This window comes from Marmota monax, unplaced genomic scaffold (assembly GCF_021218885.2).
Source record: "Marmota monax isolate L192 unplaced genomic scaffold, Marmota_monax_Labrador192_F-V1.1 WCK01_AAM20220418_F8-fsc00019, whole genome shotgun sequence".
In the NCBI taxonomy this organism is placed as follows: Eukaryota; Metazoa; Chordata; class Mammalia; order Rodentia; family Sciuridae; genus Marmota; species Marmota monax.
Window position 1 is genome coordinate 22,344,336 of NW_026695242.1, and position 19,399 is coordinate 22,363,734.

Below are 19,399 nucleotides of genomic sequence, written 5' to 3' on the forward strand. Positions count from 1 at the left end.
TCTGTAATAACTTTTTTTCCTATTGTGACTACTATTGTTTAAACCACTTAAAAAAAAAACTCAATCTTATTTAGTTTCTTGCAATAACCTAATTTTGTAAGGAGTTTCCAAAATGTGTTCCATGAAGCCTTGAAGTTGTTAAAAAAAAAAAAAAAAGTTCCTATATGCTACCAGGGAGCCACACAGTAGGCTTAGGAGCAGGGCGTGGTAGTGGAAAAATTTTGAAGATTCTATTAAACATCATCCATAGTTTGGTTGAAAAAGTTCTACTGATATGTTTTATCAATTGTTTTAACTTTAAATTTTATTGTGAAAAAAAGTTGCTGAATATGCTGCTAATTTTTTTTAAATGTTGAGCATTGTCCGCCTCATTTTCTTCCTTTAAAGAGGTTATTTATTAATATTTACAGCATAAAATTGATGTATGAATTTTCTTCTTATTTTGTTTAGAGAGTTTTATATATTCATGTAAACATGAACTTTAACTGTCTTCTAGATTTTTATAATTATTTATCTTTTATGTTGTATTTTAGTGTACATCATTTATAGGAATAATTTTAAAGTAACATTTTTGTATTTTTAATTGCCTCCTATTATTCTATAGAAAACAAATAAAATTTGGTTGCAGGAAACAAGTCATAGATTTTCTTTTCCATAAATTAAGTATGTTTGTTGAAGTCCTATATTCTGCACAATTGTAAAAGAATATGTTTAGATGTTTGAAACAAAATATACCTATTTCTATCTATTTCTGTACCTATTTCCTGAAATATAATAAGATATATGAATAATTAAGAAATAATCTCCAACTTTGAGGAATATCAAAAACAGTAGGAATAATAGTAATATTTAAGTTTTCTCAAGATTTTGCATTGCATTACCATAAGATTATTTATTTCTCCTTTGACAAACATACATATAAAAATTGTGACACTAAGGTAATAATGGTATAGGACAAAACTCTCAAACCTAAAAGATGTTATAGACTCAAAAGTAATCTACTTAGTGTCCTTTGATGGTCTTGAATCTATATTACATGATAAACAATATATTTTTAAAGTTTCATTTAAGGAGAATTTATTCAATGCTCCCTTGTTAGGACTTTGGTGAAATGATAGAGACTGGTCATATACAAAAATGTATCTAAAAGTAATTTTTCATATCCTAAGTACAAATATAACCTGGGTAAAATGACAATATACAGAGTGAGGGATAAGTTTTTTTTTGTTTGGTTGTTTTACTAACAGGGATTAAACCCAGGGCACTTAAAACCTGAGCCACATCCCAGCCTGTGACAAGATCTTTGAGACAAGATCTTTGAGACAAGATCCCTCTAAGTTTCACGGAGTCTCCCTAGGTTGCTGAGGTTGGCTTTGAATTTACAACCCTCCTGCAGCAGCCTGGTGAGCTGCTGGGATTACTAGTATGCACAACTGTAGTGGGTGAGGGTTATGTTTGAACTGAGAATTATCCAACACTTTTGTGTCCAAAACTTTCCTTTAAGTTTGCATGATTTCCTTCTTATAATTTGCAATAATTTGTCTTAAGCTTGTATATAATGTATAAGGAAATAAATTGCTCTTCTGTTATGAACTTGAATACAAGACTTTTTAATAAAGTATTGATCAATAACTCTGTCCTATAGGAAAATGGAAGCTTCATTCACTAGAAACAGTTGAAGTTGCCAGAAACTGTGACAGAGGGATAAGACAACAGCACCAGTAAGTAGCAGTGGTTTTCCTCAAAGTTGTACTTTTATATCGTTTCCTTTTACTTTTATATTGTAACAATGCATTCTGCCTGGGTCTCTCAGAAATTTCAATGAGCACATAGGGTATTGAATTTCCAGACATTGCTCAAATTTTTAAGAACATATATTTATATCTGATTCATCTAAAGCTGGGAGGAGAGAAAAGATTTAATCACAAAGTTTTTAAAATTTCACACAGAAGTGAAATACCACTTGTTTCTCCTTTAATATATTTAAAACAAGCAAACCTTCCACTCATTGATTGACTCATTCTCTTGGAGGACATTCAGGCAGTAAAGTAGTAGACACATTGCATCCATCATTGTGTGTCAAAGAGCCATCAGGTCGATGGCTCTTTTTGAACTCTGTTGTTGCAGAGAAACATATCTGAGTATTATAGGCAGAAGTTTGACATTTTCAGGATGAAAATCAATTTTCTTTTATGTTTTTCTGAAGTGAGGCTTGTGTTTTCATTGCAGACGAAATGGCTTTTAGAAATTCAGAGTAACAAAATAGGAATTAAGGTAAAATTGGGCTAACAATTACATCAATGAAAGCGAGGAAGAATGTATTTTAGTTCTCTAATAATATTTAAATTCATAAAAATAGAAAAAGAAAAAGATTCTGATGGGAAAAGGTGCAAAAATAAAATACTGCTAATGAGTCAAGGTACTAATAATGAAAATTCAAAATTAAATAGCTTAGTTAAAATTCAGACATAAGCTCAGTGCAGTGGTACATGCCTATAATTTCAGTGGCTTAGGAGGCTGAGGCAGGAGGATTACAAATTCAAAGCCAGCCTTAGCAACTTAGAGAGGCCCTAAGCAACTTAGTGAGAAACTATCTCAAAATAAAACAGATAAAAAGGGCTGGGGACGTTGTTTAGGGGTCAAGCAGTTAAGTGCCTCTGGGTTCAATCCCTGGCACACACAAAATTTTTTTTTTGAACAATATTTCAGAATATCAAAAGTTTATAAAGAAAATATACCTAATTATAGTTTTTGATTCATGACATGCATACATTATATGTATATATGCCCATACCTGACTACTTATCTTATCCATTCAAATTATCTCTTGCTTCTAGTAGAATGTAGGCTTTAGAAGCACAGTTTGGTCCAGAAGTACAGTTATAGATTCTGTCATAATGCTGTGGAAAAGCAGACACTCCATAAATATTTTCACATAGACTATTTGAAAATATTGATAATAGCAATATTATTAAAGTTTTATAGTTTTGAAATATAACTCTAAATGTGACATAAAAATCAGTTGTCACTGGGCTTCCTTTATTCGCAGAAACTCTTGATGTTCTTTCTTATAACTGTGACACAACATGGTGGATACACCTAATAACTGAGTGTTGTGCATTTCAAAATCTTTTAGAATAAATTCAGATTTGTCATCACAAAAATGTTAAATATTTGAGCTGATGGATATGTTAATAATGTGTCTTAATCATTGTTCTATAGGTTAAAATTATCATATCACTTTGTACTCCATGAACATATACAACTATAATTTGTCAAGATATAATTTAAATATTTAAAAGTTAAAGAGAAAAATTGGCTTAGACAATTTTCAAAATCTAGTCAATATTTATGTATGTATTGTTAGATGAAAATAAAATTAAAGAACCAATAATAAAAAATAGTTTTTAGAGGGATTTGTAGAATTTTAAAAATAAATATTTTAAATAACCATGTTTTTATAATTATGAATCCAATGTTTTAAAAAATGTGTCCCAGCTTTTAAAGTCTTGTAGGTCTTTTCTATACATATAAGACATGTGTCTGTATTTATATTTGAATGCAGCTGAGGTTTTATATCTTCAACCATAACTTTATTCCTCATATAAGCAAATTAAATTTCAGTGTGACATTATATTTCTGATTAGTTTTTTATGCAAAGGATCATATCAAATGTTCTAAAATTATGATATCATTTTTAATGTGAATATGCACAAAATATAGTTGAAAATAAACTAATTTCATGTTCTACTTTGTTACCTGTTTCAAGGCAACTCATAGTAAACTTTCTCAGACCATTCAATCAAAAATATAGTGTAAATAGCCTATAATCTTAAGAATTATTAGTGACATACATGTCTCATATGTTTGCATGTAAAGGAATGTATAGGTAGGTAATTAGGCACATACATACATACATACATATATACTTACTTACATAAAGACAGACAATTCTAGACTTGTGTAAAAACTTTTAAAACATTCTTATATATGACAGATCTCAGTACTCTCTCCTGCAGTATAATAAGTTATTTTAAGAATGAGAATTAGTATTCTTTATGTTCACCTATCCCTCTGGGTATATGGTTGGAGTATGTTCTGATATTCACCAATAAAGATGTATCCATTATAAATAATTTTTATTAGAAATCAAAAAGTGTACTAATAAACATGTATGTGTAAATATATATACAAATATACAGATATATGTATATATAATATCATATCTATACATATATATTTATTACCACCCTTTTTTACTTCTAATATATACATTCTATATGTGTGTATATGTATATATATAAAACATCCTATAGCTTCCTTTTTGTGTTATTTCAAGGTTTTTTTAATCCTGATTTTACTCTTAATTAAATTTTTCTCTCCCTGTACAATTTGTTTACTATTAAGCACAGTTATGTAACAAATTACAAAGAATACAATTAAATTAAGAAGGTATTTCAGTAAGCTTGCAAAAATCTCTTCTATATATTGCAATTAAGATGTTACTTAATTTTCCTTTGTTCAAATTACATTACTTAAAATCTAATAACATTCTGCATAGCTCATTTAACTCTTTAGAATCCTTTTAAAATTACCCTAAAAATGTATTTATCATGTAAATTATTTAAAGTAACAATTTGCATTGACAAGTATTATTGGTAGTGTTCTCAATCATACTCTAGGTCAAGGAAACCAAACACTGACCAAAGAGAATATTTTAAAAACCATCAAGAAAGAATTTTATGTGAAATAGCTGGAGCCCAGTCATATCACTGAAAAGCTGGGGGATGAAGTTCCCCTGGGTATAGTTAAAAACCCAGTCTTAATTTGTTAGAAGAGTTTTTCTCCAGTAAAAGCTTAAGTTCTGGAAGCCAAGCAGATAGACTGAGATCTGAATGGAGTACAATTCAAAAACCATAGAAATTTCTATTACCTCATGCTACTTTTCCTTTGATAATAGGCAGATATTTCCCCTGGGATTAGAGTAAGGAAGTTTCATGTTGTATAAATAAGAGGCTGTTATGTGTTCATACAACTTTGTGAGATTAACCTAGTAGTCTATTTGGAGTATACATGTGTTAGCATAATTAAAAATTTTTATATATGTACAGTTAGGTTACATGAAAGAAGTAATGAAGTGTGTTCACACTTCTAAGACTTCTGGGAAAAATACATTTTGATTTAACATCTTTATACATCATTAACCTGTTTACTCAAGTTGAAACTATTCTTCCAGAATTGGTATGAGGCAAACCATTTTTTTTAAGTTTGAGGAAGAAAATACAGAAAGTTACTTCTATCTAATAAGGTTTTTAATTGTGTGATCTTTTCACAGTAATAAATCAAAAACCTGATATTCCTGACTCTATTAAAATCAGACAAATAATTTACATCCAAGAACATAGATTTTTCTCTCAAGTACATTGCTACTGTGTGGATGTTAATTACCCATATCACTCAGATAATTACCTCCTCACTTGTTTATTGCACAAACTATGATAAAGCATTTATCACAAGGAAGCATAAATGGGCCTTCTATTATGGGTGAGTGAAGTTTCTAAGTTGCTTAATAGTATGAGAAAAAATAAATAAATAGAATATGTGCAATCACTGGAAGTTATATCAGATGATGAGAAAAATCCCTAATTCACTATAGCAAATTCTCCTTGCATTTTTTAAGGCAGGTTTTACAAATTGGTGACCCTCAAATCATTGTGCCTGAGAAGATACAATCCATTAAAAGATTTTTATCATCAAAAAATATTTTTTCCCACAAAGAGTTTTGGGAAATCAGGGAAACAACATGGAAATTTATGATCCACAATAGGAATAAGAGACTCAGGAGAAGTTGTGTGTAAAGAAAACTCAGGATTTTGTTTCTCTAATGGACTTGACTATTGAAATTTTTTAATCCTTAGGTTCTATATACTTTTTTTTGAAGTTTCAAGCAGTAAATATTTAAGCTCTGTGACAACTACTCAGCTCTGCTGTATAGTGTAAAGGCTGCTTTAAATCTAAAAGAGATGAGTATGTCTGTGCCCTGACAGAATATCAAGGGGTAGATTTGTCCTTCTGCTATAGTTTGCCAATCCCTGAGAATTAATACACAGAGATAATTTTGGAAGTCTCCATTCTGGAAAAAAAAGATCCTTCTTGATTTAAAAAGTCCAGGTCCATCCTCTTGGCTACAATCATTCTTGAGAAGTATGTAGCCTTAGAGAAAAGCATGAAGAAGGCAATTAATTTCTACAGAGAAATCACCTCTATGAACCCTGGTACATGTGGCTTTCACTGCACTATCACCTCCGTGCAATGTACTTAATGGCTGAGAAAAATGAATCACATATTCTCCCTATCCTCAGTGAGCACATGATCGACTGGGAGCCATGGTGATAATTTCATAGAGGAGAGGAAAAGAAAATGATTATAATAAAATATGTGATATTATAATATCATCATTCAACATGAGCAGTAGCAATTTTTCCAAGAGGATTAAAAAGAAAACATAGTTTTGGTCACAGGTGTCAAGCAAAGTCTCATGGAGGAAATATTGCTACAGATAACTTCGTAAAGATTATACCTAGAATTTAACAGGCAGGGCTACAGAAGAGAAGAATAAGGGAGCATTTCTGACAGACAGAGATAATTAACACAGGAAAGAATAAGTACAGGAGACTGCTGTAAGGAAAACATGTTCCTTATGTAGCAAATAGTCCCTCAGCGGGAGCAGAGAGCATAAGTATCATAAGTCTGCATCAAGAAGATTCCTAAAAGACACTACATATTTAGCCCAACAGAATTGCGAAGACTCTGCAGGATGTTAGCGGGGTAGGGATTAAGCAATACCCATTTGCCCTAAGGGAGAATAATGCATGTTTATACTATCTGATGATATTGTTTATCTGTTCAAAGTTTTTCCCAGTTGTATTTCTTGGCCCAGAAATAAATTGCATGGGCAATTTTGCTGAAAGGGAAATGGAAAACAATTCTTTGTGTTTGTTCTTGTTCATTTTGGAGGTGAAATGGGAGGAAAGGATTCAGAGATGACATGAAGATGCTGTTTTAGTCAGTTTTTTCACTGCTATGACCAAAAGACCTGGCAATAGCAATTAGAGGAGGAAAAGTTTCTTAGAGGACTTACTGTTTCAGGGGTCTAAGTACATAGATAGCTGGCTCCATTGTTATGACAGAAGTATGGGCAGAGGAAAGCAGCTCAGGACTTCTTACCAAGAAGGAAAGAGTGAGCTTCACTCACCAAGAACAAAATATATATCTCAAAGACATAACCTCCAATGACCCACCTTCTCCAGAAACACCCTACTACCCAGTTAATCCATATTGGGGGATTAATGCACTGATTAGGCTAAACTTCTCATAACCCAATTTCAACTCTATTCTTTTTTGTATTGTCTTACACATGTACTTTTGGGGACACCTCACATCTAAACCATAATTGATGCCCACACACATCTACGAGAAGTATTTTAGAAGAATTTCAGAAGCACGAAATGTGATTTTAGCAATCTACATCATATTTTTTCACAGGTTAATAAACATAAAATTATTCAGAGAGAAATAAAAAGCAATTGTCTTTTGAAAAAAGGAAAACAAACATACATCAGGTTTAAATGATACAAGTTGAATTTGTTAGACTAGGATAAGATAAAAAAATCAACATCTTTTCCATTGGAAACTATATTAACATCTTTTTAGGTTTAATATTCATTTCTGAGTGGTGCATTATAACACAGAAATGGCATAAAACTTCAGAGGACTTTACCATCAAAAGAAATGAAGTAGAAAACCAAGCCCACCATTTACTAGCTATGTGGCTGTACTAAAGCCACACAGAACGTCAGCTTTTCTTTCATCATTTCTAAAATGAGGATAATAATAATTATCTGTCACACTGTGCAGTTTTGTTAGAAGGCCCAAATGAGATGATATTTTACAAAATTGCTTCATCAAGAACAAAACACTCTAGGACCTTCTTCCCTGCCCCTGCCCCCATTTCTCGTTTGCCTCCTTTCTCCCTCTATTTTTCATATATATATATTATAGTATTTATGTTAATATATATATAGTATTTATGTTAATATATATATATAATATATTATACATATGTGATACAATATATAATAATAAAATATAACAAATAATATATAATAGATATACACATATATGTATTCTCATGTAAAGCTCCAACCTCAAACCCTTGAGATTATAAATGTCCTCATATCCAGCTTCTGTGACTAAGTTTGTGTTCTCTTCTACTTAGACCAAACTGAAATCATGCTATTAGGTGCTACATTTTTAATGATTGCATCTCTTTCTCACTTCAAAAGCTTTTATCTCTGACCTCATGTCCTCTGAAAGCCTGTCAAATATAATCAGCTGTTATTCAGTTTGTCTGGACATTGAGGATCATATATCAAAATTAGGGAAATTGGTAGTGGAGGTACTTCTGTCATGGAATAACTGCTGGGATAACTTTTGGGTCACTTTAGAAGGGTTGCCCTTGCAAGGTAACATAATATCTGCCACTTGAAGTTTTACATCTGCTAATATTGCCAAATCAGTAGAAACTCAAATTAGTATCTACTCATCAGATCAGATTTCCAAACCTAGTTGTATATGAAAAAATTAATTATTGAGTTCCCACTCTAGAAGAAAAAGATTATAAATACATATTTGCATATAATTTTGAATATAAATTATTTTGAAACTAGACCATGATAAATTTACTAATAATCTGCATAGTATTTATGTTAATGTTTTAAATGATTTTCTATATACATATGCCTATTTATATTTAATGACAACTTTCACATGTGTTAATATGTTTAATAGTGAAAATTAAAAAAAAATAGTTCAGATTGGCCTAAATATGGAAGTAATATTATTGACTTATGTATCTGAAATTCTAGAATTTTGCTTCAAGCTTAAAGCAAGGATTAACCCAAGGGATTAGTGAAATTATCGCCTGTGAACTTGGACATTTTTGGTCATAGCTTGAGACTTCTTTCATGGTCTCAGTATAAGTTACTCACTCTCAGTTTTATATATCTCTAATTCACATACATAGCATCACCAATAAAGTCACCAATCTCCTTCTATTCAGTTCACCTTTGTCACATTCAACTCCAAAGCAACCAATCACTGTGGCCACTTAATCATTGAGCCACACCCACAGGCCTTTTTTATATTTTATTTAGAGACAGGGTCTTGCTAAATTACTTAGTGCCTCACTAAATTGCTGGAGCTGCCTTTGAACTCTTGATCCTCCTGCCTTGGCCTCCCAAGCCACTGGGATTACCAGGCATGCTCCACCACATAAGGCTAGGATTCTGAATCTTGAAAACACGGGTAAGGGATGCCAGAGTAGCAATAATTAAAGCTCATTCCACTTCCAAAATAGGAATAATTTTATGTCTCTGTATTACCCTATTTAATCTTTGGATTTTGACTCCTAATGCAAAAAGTAAAGATAATTATTCTCCCATAAGTTTACAAAATAATTTCGTATTATGAACTGTTAGGTTAAATCACATAAAACTGCTAATCAAAGGTATCAAAATGATTAAAAAGCAGCTCCTTCCTCTAGTTCAACCTAAAAGAAAGCAGCCTTAATGGAAAATGAGCCATGAATGCTTCAGCTGTGACACCTTATTGGAAATAACAATCATTGACATATGTAATATCCTCCAGTGTTCAGCTAGTTTATTTACTAGCCTTATGAAACTGCAAATGACATTATTTTTCCTAGGGATATATATATTTCCTAATTTATTGCCACAGCCCGGCTGGCTGGGCAAACTAACCGGGGGGTGACGAGCAACTTGTGTAGATTGATACAGCAGGAGTGGGAGCCGTTTATTGTAGGACAGGAGGGGTATATATACATTCCACACAGTTTATCTTAATTAACATAAACTAGATACAGCAGTCAACCAATAAGGAATCTCCACACTTAATGGCTTGCTGGCGTTACTTCACAAACCACTCCCTCTGGCAAAATGCCAGGCGCCATCCTGACTTGTTTACAGACTCTAACAATTTATCCCCAAAATCTTTTCAGTAATAGAGTTCTTAAGAATTGGATATTCCTTATTTGAAATATTGAAATATTTTAGCCTCAAAGCACATACTAAAATATTTTAGCCTCAAAGCACATACTACACATAATTATCCTTAAACATAATTTTCCAGATATAAATTATTTGGCTGGATTCATGGATTAGAGTATGGATCCTTGATTATCCATTATTATATTCAGGAAATATACCCCTTCATTTCTGGGGAAACACCTGTTTTTTCCATGGGTTTCCTTGAGAGCTTTTTTTTAATCTCCATGCAACTCATCTAGCTGATTCATCCTAACTGCTAAAGTCTGGATGAGGCTTTAGTGAAAATTATCTATATTCTAGACTCTTGTCAGAAATCAATAATATCTGATCTTTACTGCAAGATACATATCAAAACTTGGCTTTAAAAATACTTTTAATGACCTTTCACTGTTCATTTCTATTGAAACACTAAATGCAGTGTGTCCTCAGTGATGCCTCCAGGAATTTGTGAGTATTGCTAGGTATTGCTGGCATCCTTGGGCAGTTCTGTGTGGAGAAATTCTTTAAAGGCCCAGTAATCATGTTGCTGTGTCTACCAAAGGGAGTTGTTAAAAATGTTTATTACATTACAACCTTTAAGGACTTCATTAAGGTCCTTTTCTTTGCCCTTAAATGATGCCTAAAGGTTTTTGTTTTTCTGATGCATAATATTTTAATATTAGATATGCACAATTGGCAATACATTTTTTTACATTGATTTCCAGAGATTTCATAACTGCAATATAATCATTCTTAGTTTGTTCATTCATGTTTGTTTCCTTATTCCTTATGGTGTGCAAAAACTTGAAATGTGAGTATTCAATTAATTTCCCCCATTTTTCTCCCTCACTTCCTTAATTTTTGGTCAAAGTGAGATTTTGCTTAAGAATCCAAAAGAGGGAAATATATACACCAACAGCTTAAAAAATATATTATGAAATATAAAAAGATAAATAGATGTAATAACTATAATCATGATCCATCAAAATAACTACCAATGGAATTTAAACATATACTCTGATATATCTCATTTATTTATCATTTTATTCATCATTTATTATGTTTGACCATTTTATTGTGATCTTCCTAAAATATTCCTTTCAATAGCATGTTTTCTATACCTCACTATATAACTACATTTGTATATTGCCATATTACTTCTTTCCTCTCTATTGCCAAGAGCAGTCATGTTTCTTTTTGGTGGCTATAATATAAAGGAATTGGTTTTCAACAGGAGGTTGTCACTGTTGTAACAAGTTCAGTTTAATTCCTAAGCATGTCAAGGGAGTGAATTCTCTCATTATAAGATTTGAAACCTACTCCTTTGGTAATACCAACAGGTGGAGGAGGCAAAGCAGCTATCATTGCTAGCTCAAGGTGAATTTGTACATAGATTGGAGAACTGATCTGAGGAAAAAAAGAGCTCTTAGTGATATCCTAGATGTTCTTAAAGCTGCACATTCACAGGCACGTGTTTATATGGGAAGTATCTTCCACAGAGTGGTCTTCAGCACTTCTTGAGGGGGATGCAGTGTGTTATTCTACATTTCCTCTTTGGGGCTACTATGCCTCTCAGTGATGACCTCAGTGTTCCTTGCTTCACTAAAAACCAAGTGCTAAGTATGTTAAGCCTCTGTAGTCCATATTTTGCAAATAATGGTACACTAGCTTTTCATTATATTTTACTCACATTTACTTTTTGGTATGCATGGCTTTATTTATAAATTTTTACTTATCTCCAAAATACCATTAGTCTTATTGTATATTCTTTATGTGCCACATGATATTCTATTCATATGTCTGCATATGTATTTATATACATGAAGATTTTTATAGCTCTAAAAAACTGCATATAGATTTTCACAAATTTATTTTCAAAGTCAATTTATTTTGCTAATTCTATACTCTGATGTGAATTGTATGTATCTTTTATCATGTATATCTCACTATCCCAGAGGCAACTTGAAACACTGAAACCTGAAAAGATTTCTTAATTATTGAAAATAAGTATTACATGTTAAACCAAAGAAAACTGTGAAGACTTTTTTCTCATAAATTTGCATTTTAATTTTTAATTGTCTTCTGACTCCTTAAAAATAATGAATTTATATGGGGGGTCAGTGGTAGAGCACTTACCTAGCATAAATAAGGCTCTGGGTTAGGGTCTCAACACTGAGAAAAAAAGAATATTCATTTTTATATACTTAATCTTTATTTTTATAACAATACCCTTCACTTTAACATTGAAGTTTAACCGCTGGTGGTCTCTAAAAGTCTTGAACATAAATACAAATAATGTACTTCAAACTTCAGCCAGAATTTTGTTTGCATAAAATAGGAAAATTAGGTAAGATTACTCACATAATGAGCTTTTACATTGTAATTTCTCACTCTGTATGTGCAAGTTGAGCTGTAGATTTAGTCATTTCAGAACTCACCTTAAGTGTTTACAGTGAGAAAGCCAATGTGTAAATGTTTAAATATTTCTTCTCCATTAGTATCTGACACCTTCTGCTCTAAGTCCATAATTACTGCAGTTCCTTGGCTGACATTCTGGAAGCCAAACATGTTTTTTTCTTATTTTAAATATAGGTTCAATTACCTGTGGAAACACTTAGGCTATATAGTGTCAGAGCCAGCGTTTGAATTAAGATGTTTATGCTCTTGATCATCAAGAACCAATGACTGTGATGCCCATGTTGTTTTCACTCCATGAACCTGGTTATGTGGAAGATAATTTAGAAAGAGTGGTGCTTGATATCACTAAGCCTGTTAAGATAATAAGCAAGTGGAGGGAGATTGAGCACAGTGCCAAAAGTGGGTATTGGAACTAAGATGTCTTTAGAAAAATTCATAAAAACTTTCTTCTGAGTAGAAAAATAGAGTCCCCTTTCTTCAGTAAGAATTATAAAACTCAGTCACTGCAGAAAAATCTTTCTAAAGAGGCAGCCCTTCCTCTAGACTGAAGCAACACAAGACAAGGTATGCAGCTGGATGCACTAAAGAGCAGGTTGGATTTCAACTTCCCCCTTAGAAAATCTTAGGTAAGACACAAAATGGGCTCTTAGAAAGTTAAACATATTACAGTGACTCTTTTCCCATGAAAGTGCTAATAGTTTTCTATAGCAAATGTAAATTGTTCTTTCAATATCTAATTAAGATATCTAACTCTTCCTCTTTTCTTCAACCAGTCTTCTCTATCACTGTTCAAATTAAAATCTTTCTCTCTGGAATTTTTTCCATTAATCCTTGGAAGAATTTTCTAGATTCCAGACTGTCTTCTGCATAGAACCAATGTCTTCTTCTAAACAGGGAATTTGGACCTCAGTGCTAACCTCATTCTTTTTCAACCCTGGTCTCACATTTTGAGCTCAATGACCTCTTGCTTCTGCTAGACTCTACACTTCAGCTGCCATCATTCCCATTATCAATTACACACCAACTAACACTGACTTGAAAAATTGTAGGTATGAATCTACTATTAACAGTTTAAAAGTGAAAAAAAATACCCTGAGCACAGTTTTTTTTTTTTTAACATTTCATCAAATGGAAAATTTCATCCTTATTAAAAGGCTGAACTTATACAAAACTACAAAATTTGGCTGCAGTTATACAAAATGTAAATATTCATGTTTCACTCTGAAAATACTTATATGTTTGTTTATGAGACACTGCTTCAGATTTCAATGGATGTTCTGAAATATTCTGTATATAAAATAAGTTACTTTTGTAAGGAAATCTGAATTTTGACACCCATATATTATCAATGTTTTCAGAAAAGGGATCTGTCTTTAGATTTTTTTTTTTTAATCTTCACAATTCTAACAACACTTTACAAAAAACAACAAACAAATAAAAAAGCACTGTGGGAACTTCTGTTTGGGAATATTTCTGTTACAGATTCACCCCTTGCATACTCCCTTCACTCCTATCCACATAGCAAACTTCCAAATATCCCTCAAAACCACCTCAATCTCAGTCTTACTTCTTGGAATCATGTCTCATGTTTGCTGACACAAAAGTCCATCCTTCCTAAATCCTGTCTATATTCTTGTAATTTGTTATTGTGCTTACCTGTTGACATGGTTCGCTCTAACTAAACTATAAAATCTTTGAGAATTAGAATTACGGTATAATATTATCTTAATAAAAGGAGAAAATAAATATCAGTTAAATTTGGTTAAAAACTCTATCATGGTGCTGAGGATGTAGTTCAGAAGCAGAGTACTTTTGAACATATGCCAAACCCTGTTTCAATCCCCAGTACCACACAAAAACAAAATACTCAACTATAACAGTATAGAAAACTATGTTATTGAAGCCAGATTAGACAGGCAGATAGGCAAGGGTTCGATCCAGAGAATAGAGGGATTGCAATGCTAATTTCTTCAGAGCCCTTCCTCCATCCTTATCAAGATAGCCTGCTCCTGCTCCAACCTGCTGCTAAGGTAACCTGTTCCAGGATTGTCCCTCCCTACAGGGAGTTGTTAATTAATTACTTCCCTTTCCAGCCCAGATCACTCCACCTTGGCCCCGCCAGCTCATCTGCTTCTCACCTTTTGGCCATCCCATAGAGCATCTCCTGGCCCTAGTCATATACCCAGGAAGAAGAGAGATAAGGGGAAGAAAGCAACAGGATATATACATAAGGCAGAACACCTCACTTCTTGGGATACCAGAACACCAGCTATGGCCCCCTTCTCCCTCCTAGGAGAAGTCTATGTTACCTCTTCTTAAATAAATCCAGCTTTATTTGCTTGCCTTGGTGCACTTCTCTAATGTTATACTTCAACATGTGAGGAAGCAGAACTTGTCACTGGTAACCGGCAGTATCATTATTCTGCAAAAATAAAAATTTTACCTTTTCCCAAAAATAGTTGACCGTATTTTTATTTAAGGTAGTGGCCTCTATGGTTTGCTACTAATTTTTCACCTTTGCATATATCAGAATAAATTTAAAACAGCAGAGTATACAATTATTGTAGGGCTAACAATGTATTTTTTCCTATTTATTAAACTGCTACTCAATTTACCAAATTACAACAGTAAACATCTGTCATTCGCGATCTTGTGTTTTTTTAGATCAGTGACATTTATTGGTCATGATGATTATGTGGACAAGAGGCTAAATTTTCAATACTTTAAAGTCATCCCAAGAATACTTATTTCTCAGCATTCCTTTATTTTTAATTCTAAGGACACTTATGCATTCAAAGTTTCTGAAAAAGAAATTAAACTGTATTTTCGATTAACTTGGAAGAAAATATTTTATTACCAATTATTTAAAAGAATCACTTTAGTGGAATCAAAAGTACATCTATACTTCAGATATGATAGAAATTATTCTCTAGTATATAAGGCGACTGAGAAGATTTCTAACAAATTTAACATTTGTTTTCTAAGTTTTCATTTTAAAGAATATAAGGTAGTCTTATGGTTGGCATGGTGTCATCTGTATCATTGCTGCATAGGCATATGCATGTCTTTATTTAAAAGCACAATCCTACTATTAACTCTGATATTCAATTTATCTACTTCAGAAAAATGAAGAGATAAATTGACTACAAATGTGAAATTGAGATTCCAAAGAGACTCAGTTAACATTGAAACATGCTTTGCGTTTGATTTTCTTACTTTAATATTCACCAGCTTCAAAATATAACCCAGATCTCTTAGCTTTTCATTCCTGCTGTGTACAGCACTAACAATGTCGTGTTCACTGCTTGTGTTTTCTTTCTGAAGAACTACTAGTAAAATTTGAGAACTAGTAATTGTTAGCATTTGCAAAAGACACTTTAGTTTTAATTTCTATTACCCTACCATCAAGGAGTACTACATTAACCTGAAATACAATTTTCTTATTTTTCTATCCTATACTATCATCTCAAGTCCATATGGTTATATAAGTTACCAGTTAACAAACTACATACTTCCCCCCTCCAGTTGTGATATAATTGCAAATATATAGCTCTATGTTATGCAAATAATTGAATCATTTGCCTCTTTGCCGCAGTCCGGCTGCAGCAAAATAACCGGGGGGTGACGAGCAACTTGTGTAGATTGATACAGCAGGAGTGGAAGCCGTTTATTGTAGGACAACAGAGATATTTATACATTCCACACAACTTATCTTAATTAACATAAACTAGATACAGCAGTCAACCAATAAGGAATCTCCACACTTAATGGCTCACTGGCGTTACTTCACAAACCACCCCCTCTGGCAAAATGCCAGGCGCCATCCTGACTTGTTTATAGACTCTAACATTTGCCAGGCGCCATCCTGACTTGTTTACAGACTCTAACACCTCTTACAAATTTTTTTCATGCAAATGACTCTAACTGTAAAATAAAAAGCAATGCATTTCTTAGGGAGAGCTCTTAGATCTGTATTTCAGACTTTAAATGACCAAATTTCAACTACTATTTATCTAGACTTCACTATTGCCAAAAGGCATAATCAACTTAAAAATTAAAAATTTTAATAGTATCTAAAATCCTAGAGTTTTAAAAAATTTTGTTTTAATAGGTCATTTCTTTTGTGTAAAACTTTCCATATTCACTGGAATTGTTTCCTCATTAAAACATGCTTTTGTTTTTCTAACTCATCTGGATTAGTCAATTTTCGTAGAACTCTATCACGTCTTCACCACATCCATTTATCTTTTACTCTGTCTCTCTTCTGCCAACAAGTTGGACTATCCTGCCCAGCATGTGATTTGGGTGAGGATACTGCAGTGTTCTGTGTGGACTCTGAGTAGTTAAATCAATAGTGTAATCCAGTGTGTATATAATATCCTCTGGGCTATAATTTAAGAATCATGATATGATATTTCTCCAAAAACAGAAGCTATTTGAGACATTGATCTCTAATGCTAAACTCGTGCGGAGAATCTTTAGTTATAAGAAGTCATACATTTAATTGTATTAATTTGAATTACTTCTTTTTGTCACTTTCAACAAAGATTCCTCTTATAGAAACAGGTGGGATTTTCACTGCCTGATAAAGTCAGCGTTTATCAGAAGTTATTCATAAGATGATTTTACTTGATATTGTATTCTGTCACCTATTTGCAAACTGGTATTATTCTTACAATGATATACCTTGTAGTGTGTGTGTGTGTGTGTGTGTACATTCTCAAGATTTTTAAGGCTTTCATTGAATACAGGTGAATTTATTTCTCACATTAAAAGCATTAAATAAGTAATAGAATTGTTTTTAGTATTTTAATATTTATTTATGTATATTTTAATCAACTGAAGTATTCATTGAGGTATTACTCCATTTCTACTATGTTGCCAATAATCATTCTTTCTTGTTGTTATTTTAATTAATTTAAACTACCTATATACACTGAAATTTGTTTAAATAAAAATTACTTATTTTTTTTAACCACTACACTTTATAGTCGTGTCTGGTTAGTCTAATCTGACAGCATTATCATCAAAACCTAAAATAAACCCTGAATTCTCTCAAGGACATAAAAAAGGCTTATATCAATGTGACTGTAGTAGGCAAGTTTAAGTTTTATACTTATTTAGTCTGAAGATGCAATCAGTATCTACCTTAAAATTCTCATTAACTGCACTTGAGTTTCAATTTCAAAGTCTTGCTGAGAATCCATCATCTATACTTCAGTAAAATTTTGTTGAAGTAAACTGCTTTATAAAGATTATTTCTTGTTTTCTATCTATCCTGTGACTTAAAGACTTGTTTAAGGAAGAGAAATGCTAAAGTAAAATCTTGAACAAGTTACTATTTCTCTGTTCTTCATACAATTTACTGACAGATTTTCCAATAAGATGCTGAAACATGTTCCAATGTGAAACTTTATCTGCTACAAAATTTAAGTGCAGTAATTTACTTTTAATTGTAAATCTGAAAGGTTGAATTTTAATAGTAATCTTAACCTGCTACTATGAAATCATGGGGTTGATCCTGCTAAAAAGGTCAACCATTCCCTGAGTCGTAAATTTAAATGTTTTCCATTAATTTAAATGAGTTAATATAATGATATATTTCTCTTGAGGAATGAATGTACCCCATAGGTCCTAGTTCACCATTTCAAAAAAATGTTATACCTTTGTCAGCATGATTTCATTTCTATTTGATTTATGTACCTCATTTTAGGGTTCATTTGACACTTGTATCTTCTAGGCCAGTTCATAAATGTTCTTATTATATTTTGACATAATTTCAATCTCTTCACAGGCAAATATTAAAACCTCACCTCAAGTGAAGTATTTTGCCATTCTTTTAAAATGCTGCAAGGAATTATTTTGGGGAGAAGGGGAAGTAAAATAAACAGTAGTTAGTGTAATATATTACTAAAAATAATGCTATTAGATAATACCAGTAGGTGAGGTTTTCTTAACCTTGTTGCCATTGGCGTTTTGGGATATTTGTCACATATCTTGTACCCATTTAAAGATTAATTTTATTGTATTTCCAATGTATTAGTACATTACAATCTGTTTATGCATCATTTGTTTATGTTTGTGTTAATAGATATTCTGACTGTTTCCTGGCTGATATCATTACAAATATTGCTGCAATGGACCTTCATACATGGATATTTAGATCAACATAGCAAAAGCTCATTTCTATAAAATTGCTATGCCATAAAATAGATGTGTGTTTAAATCCCTGCTACAAATCCTTGCCAGTGAATTGATCTCAAATCTTTCTCATCACACCTTTCTAATGACTGAGTAGTGGAATGCATTGCAGTTTAATTTGCACTTTCCTGATGACTAAAAATGTTGACCAAGTTTCATGCAATAATTGAATTTTATCCTGTCTTTCTTTGTGAAATATCTGATAATACCCTCCCCTTTTTAGGTTGAGTTGTTTCTTTACTGTCAGAGGATTGATAAAGTAAGAGACTTGAGCATGCCAGACCCAAATTCCACTCAGTGGATAAACAGAAAAATGTCTAGAATAATCATATATTAATAATATCAAATCATGTTTGTCATTTTAGTATGAAAAACAAAAAATGTGTAGAAACAGAATATGTTAAAATATTAAGACAATTATCTTTGTCTTTTTTAGTAATATATCTATAGAGTATCACATAAATACTTAGGAAGCTAAGACTCTATAAATTTATAAATATGAGCATATACACAAACTATACACACACAAATTGTGAATCTGCAAAACAGTGTCTGTACAATTACAGTGGTATTTCAAATATATATGAATGAGGGATTTCTAAAAATATATTTATGTATATACCTGACTATATTTTGCTGTTCATCTATTTATCTATTTTATAGTCATATCTGAA

The 19,399-nt window shown here is 32.1% G+C and overlaps 1 protein-coding gene across 1 annotated transcript in view; it reads left to right on the plus strand.

Moving 5' to 3' along the window:
• Pcdh15 (protocadherin related 15) overlaps positions 1-19,399 on the plus strand; it is a 1,685,700-nt gene that overhangs the window by 460,430 nt on the left and 1,205,871 nt on the right. The window contains exon 2 of the mRNA XM_058578029.1: positions 1,646-1,721. The gene's annotated coding sequence lies outside the window, so the exon portion shown is untranslated. The remainder of the gene's footprint in view (positions 1-1,645; positions 1,722-19,399) is intronic.